Below are 6,140 nucleotides of genomic sequence, written 5' to 3'. Positions count from 1 at the left end.
CCCGGTGGCGTCAGTGTGGAATTCAAACATTTGAAGCTTTCACCCAGGGTTTTCACATAATCCACTGTCTGTACACACAGTGTAGGCACATTGAACAGTCTTGTCAATCAGTCCTGGAAATGGGGGACCCTCCCCAAATCCAAGTTCCAGACACCACGCAATGACCTACCTTGCAGGCCCAGTGCGGTGGCTCCAGCTTCGCTACTCTCAGTGGTCACCTGGAGGATCGCGATTTCTGGCCAGCCCAGTCTCGCGAGATTTTACCTCAAAAGGGTGTGGTCATGTGCACCTGTCAAATCACTAGGCAGAAAGCGCGATTTGCACCTGTCAATCATGCTAGGTAGGAAGCATGGTGACTTGCATATTTAAATGATGCTAGGCAGGAAGTTGGCAGCATCCCGGCCAACTAGGGAATGAACAAGATATCCTATGTTAAAAGTAGGCACCCAGTGCCTACGATTCATGCCTGTAATCCTAGCTAGAGACAGAGATCCTAGTTTGAAGCCAGCCCTGGCGAATAGTTAAGGAGACTCTAACTTGAAAATACCCAACACAAAACAAGACTGGTGGGTGGTTCAAGTGGTAGATTGCCTGCCAAGCAAGACTGAGGCCCAAAGTTCAAACTCTAGTACTGCAACAACAACAACAACAAAAAGCCAAATAACTCAGGGCCTGGCTCAGGTCATAGAGGGCCTCATAGCAAGCGTAATGCTTGAGATGAAACTCCACTATCACCAAAAATAAACAAATAAATACCTGCCTTACAATCTGGTTTTTGAATGCATAGTAAGCACTATTTGGCACAGCATGGAAATCAGACAAGAAAAAAATCCGAGGACCAGAGATAGGAGGGGAGCACCCAGAGCACAAAAAACATCCGCTATCTCCTCAACAAGGAACATATGCTGACTTTTAAAGTTTTTTAAAGTTTTAATTTGTTTATCTCTCTTATATTGCCAACTTTTTCTCCCTTTTTCATTTCTTTTAAAATCATTTTTCTTGTTATTTTTTCTTCACCTGTCCTATCTCTTGTTTAGAAACTATTCACTGGTAGTTAATTCTAGGTAGTTTGAGGTCTTGAGATCCAACCCACGTACCAACAAAACTTTTAAAAAATATTTAAAACAGAAGAATCTGCTTTACAACAGGGCCTTACAAAGTCTTGCAGTCTGTCCTGCTATGTTAGCTCTTTTGTGCCAGCATGGAAATCAGGAGCCTTGAGGTCTTCTGCCAGGATAAACCACATTTCTGTAAATACATTATGCACAGCAAGCCATGACTGATGGAAGTGGTGGGAACTCTCCTAGCATCCAAGTTCCTACATACCCACCGAGGCTCTGCTAGCTTACTCACTTTTGTACAACTCCCAAATCATTTTAGGAGGCCAGTACTATCCTAACACCAAAACAAGAAAAGATGATACCACCCCTCAAAACTACATTTCATGAATTTTGACAAAAAATCTGCAACAAAAATAATAGTGATATAGAATCCATCAAGTGAGGAAAATAACCATACAATTTCAATGTTGATTTTATACCAGCTATGCAATTGTGGTCTAAAAATCAATATTTGATCAATGCAAATTATCATATCTACAGGCTGAAGAAAAAAAAAGCATATGATCATGTCACATTTGACAAAATTCAGCATTTTCTCATGAAAAATAAATCTCTCTGCTAACCATGATTAGAGGAGTACTTTCCCAACTTGATAAAGGGCAGCTACAAAAATCCTGCACCTAACATCACATTTACTGATGAGCACCTAGCAAGTGGGAGGCCCTGAATTCAAATCACAGTACCAACAAAAAAAAAAGACTAACTTAGATGGGGATGAATTTGATCAAAGCACATTATGTGCATGTATGTTAATATCGCAATGAAACCCCTTTGTACAATGATTTTGTGCTGATAAAAATTTTAAAACACAAAGACAGACCTAATCATTCTGTCTTATGAAAACTAAGCGAATCATGGACTTACTTTTTTTTTTAACTGTTGTTATTAGCATACCGTTACAGTCCATGGGGGTTTCAATGTCATAATGCCATAGAGGCAAACTGTCCTTTGAACAAGGTCCATATTCTCTTAGGCCCCTCTCCCTCTCCCCCTTTTCAAACTGTGGTGGGTTTCATTGGAAGGACGTAAATTTGAAATATAAAACTATAACATTTTTATTAGAAAACATAAAAGAAAGGAGAAAACATTAGGGAAGGGCCAGAAGGAATTTGTACATTTTTGTTTTGTTTTCTTTTTATTATTATTAATTTTTGTCAGTTCTGAGGATTTAACTCAGGGTCTGGTGCTTGCCAGGAAGGTACTCTACCTCATGAGCCACACCCGGCCTCTTTTTGCTTTGGTTTTTATAGGGTTTTGCATTTATGTCCAAGCCGGCCTAAGCCACAATCTTCATATTAACACTACTAGTAGCTGGTGACAGACAGGCATGCACTACCATGCCAAATGGTTGAGAAGGGGTCTCTTGAACTTCAGGTCCAGGCTGGCCTCAAACCAACATCCTCCTGATCTCCACCTCCAAAGTAGGTAAAATTATAGGTGTGAGCCACTGCACATGGCAGAAGTGGAATGTTTTTCAAGCAATAAAAGAAAAGAACTGTCAACTCTGAATTCCAGGAAAATATTTCAGGGAAAAAATCCTTCAGGAATGAAGAGGTAATAAACACATTCTCAGGTGACAGAAAATTTATACAAGTCTCACTAGCAGATGTACCGTTAGTGAATGGCTGAAGGAAATTCTCCAAACAAAAAGCACTGATAGCAGAAGGAGGCTTGCCAGTCTAGAAAAGAGGGAAAAAATGAAATACATAAAATAGAATAAATATGATAGACTATCTTTTTCCCCACATGTTTTTTAAATTGTGTTGAATGATGGAGGCAAAAATTATGGTACCATCTTGTTTTGGGTTCATTCTGTGTAGAAGAAACAGACAAGCAATTTATATTTGAAAAGTAGGAAGGTAAAAGGACCTAAACGAAAATAAAGTTTCTACACCTTACTAGAAGTGGTAAAATTCTGACAACCATAGACTGTGATAACTTACACACATATTTTTCAATACCTACAACAAAAACTCAGAACACTATGCAAAGTGGACTCAAAAAAACTAAGTCAGAATGAAATTTTAAAAAATATTCAAGCCCCACACAGTAAGGAAATAAAACAAAAGAACTACAGGAGTGAGAAACAGGAGAGACAGAAAGTGAATAATAAGTTAATTGATATAATAATGAATAAATAATAAACTAAAAGATATCACGATATAAATTCTTTTTTAAATTTTTATTAGCATATATTCATTTTATGGGGGGATTCATAGTGACAATTCGATTAGACTTGTACATTATTTACATTGCCCTCATCGTCTCTCCCTTGAACCCCTCCTCACCCTACTTAAAGCAATTGCAAGTGGTTTCTTAGTTCTGTTTCTAGATCTATGAAGTCCATTAACCATGTACTGTCACCTTAATCTCCTTCCTTCACGCTCCCCCCTCCACTAGTACCCCCCCCACACACACTGTACCTATTTTACAGTCCTGGTTTTCGTTATTAATATTTAAGCTGATGTTCAAAGGGGTATCTCAATGTAGGCTCACTGTGGGTGTGCTTTACTTTGGTCCATTCAACCCCTTCCATTACTCTCCCTTCCCCTTCACCTCCCACCCCCACTTTTCAACAGCTTTCAGTACACATCCTTATGTCCTCTACCTTCACATCTTATGTTATGCGATATTATTGATATTCTGTCATTCTCTTTTCTTTTCCCTCTTTCCCTGAGTTCCATGGAGTAGTTCCACTGTTACAAATGTGTTCTACAACTGAGTTTGTATATGATCACATCTGTTTTTGTGTATATGTTTATCTTTGGATCTATCTTCCACGAATGAGAGAAAACATGTGTCTTTTGTGTTTCTGATCCTGGCTAACTTCACCTAACATGATGTCCTCCAATTGCATCCATTTCCTTCAAACCACATGTCACAATATAAATTCTTAAAAGCACTATATGCTGTCTACAAGAAACTCTCTTCAAAAATAACACAGGTAGCTAAATAATAAAAGCATAAGAAAATATACTACACAAACTTTAATTTTTAAAAGCAGGAGCAACTATATATTAAAGTCAGATCAATGCCAGAGAAAATAAAATTACCAGAGACAAACAGGGACACTATATAATGATAAATGGGTCACCTCACCAAGAAGACAGAGAAATCCTAAATATGTATGGATAAAATGAATCATACACGTTCAGGGTTTTTTTTTACTATTTTTATTAGCATACATTAATAGTACAAGGGACTTTCACTGTGATAATGCCATAGATTCGTACAGTGTAGTCTGACAAGTGCACTCCCTCAATTATATTCCCTTATCCTCCCTCTTCTCTTTTTCAAATAGTCTTTGGTAGTTTTCAGTGTATGGATTTTTGTTTAAACTATTAAACTATAAAACTGTTAGACAAAAACATAAAGGAAAGTCTTTCAGCATCTGGGACTACATAAAGATTTCTTAGATATGACACCAAAAGCCAATATATAAATGCAACATTTGATAGACTGGATGTCTGCAACAGTAAAAATTTTGGTCTGTGAAATGTCTTTTATATAAATGAAAAGACGACCTGCTAAATGGGAAAACATTTCAGATAACATCTGATAGAGGAGTTGTAGTCAGAATATATAAAGAATTCTCAAGGGGAATTCTGGGGGAGTGGCTCAAGTGGTAGAGTACCTGCCTAGCAAGCCTGAGTCCCTAAGTTCAAACCCCAGTACTGCCAAAAAAAAAAAAAAAGGGATTCTCAAAATTTTACAATAACAAACAATCCAATTAAAAAATGGGCAAAAGACATAAGCAGAAATTTTACCCAAAAAGGACACATAAACAGTACATTTTGAAGATGTGCACATCATTTGCCATTAAGGAAAAGCATTTATTTATTAATTTACTTATTTATTTATTTTGGTGGCACTGGGGTTTGAATTCCAGACTTCACGCTTGCTAGGCAGGGGTTCTACCACTTGATCCACTCTGTCAGCCCTTTTGTCAAGATAGGGTCTCGCTATTTGTCCCGGACTGGCTTTGAACCTTGATCCTCCTAATCTCTGCCCGGCTAAGGAAAAGCATTTTAAAATGACACATCACCACACATCTATGAGAATGGCTAAAAGAAAAATACAGTGACAATGCTAAATGCTGACGAAGATGTGATGAAACTGACCTTCAGTACAGTGCTGGTGTGAATACAGTATGGTGCAGCCAGTCTGGAAAAGTCTGGCAGTTCCTTGTAACACTAAAAATAGAGTTATAATTCAACCCAGTTAACACTGAAAATCTGACCCAGCAATTGTACTCTTCAGTATATGTGACAAGGAAATGAAAACTTAACATTTACACAAAACCCTCTACATTATACCAGCGTTTTTATTGTTTTGTTTTTTGGCAGACTGGGGTTTGTGCTCAGGGTCTTGCATTTGCCAGAAGGCGCGATACCTAACTTGAGCCACACCACAGGCCCTTTTTGCCTTACTTATTTTTCAAATAGGGTTTCATATTTATGCCTGGGTCCTCCAGGACTGAGATTCGCCTACTATTCCTTCCTGCCTAGCTGAGATGACAGACCCATGGCACCATCTTTGGCTTTTTATTGGTTTAGATGGGGTCTCCCTAACTGTTTGCCCAGGTTGGCCTGGAAACATCCCACCAATCTCCACTGCCCAAGTAGCCAGGATTACAGGGTGAACCACCTGCTTCTGGCCCAGTTGTAGTCTTAATAGGCAAAAAATTGGAAACAACACAAATTTCCTTCAGTGGACAAACGGTTAAAATGTAGTACATCAATACTACAGAATGCCACTCAGCGATAAAGAGGAATGCACTATGGGTACACGGGTGACTCTCAAGGAAATTACGCTGAGTGTAAAAACAGCAGATTTCAAAATATATGACTATTTTTGTAGTATTCTTGAAATGACAAAATTATAGGTGTTGGCAGGGATTAAAGTGGGGAAAGGAGGGACTATGACTGTAAAAGGGGGCAGGGAAAATCTTTGTGGTGGAGGAACAGTTTATTGTGGTGGTCGCATGAATCTACAGGTGGTAAAATTGCATAGAAGCAT

This window comes from Castor canadensis, chromosome X (assembly GCF_047511655.1).
Source record: "Castor canadensis chromosome X, mCasCan1.hap1v2, whole genome shotgun sequence".
Lineage (NCBI taxonomy): Eukaryota > Metazoa > Chordata > Mammalia > Rodentia > Castoridae > Castor > Castor canadensis.
Note: the sequence above shows the minus strand (reverse complement) of the source record.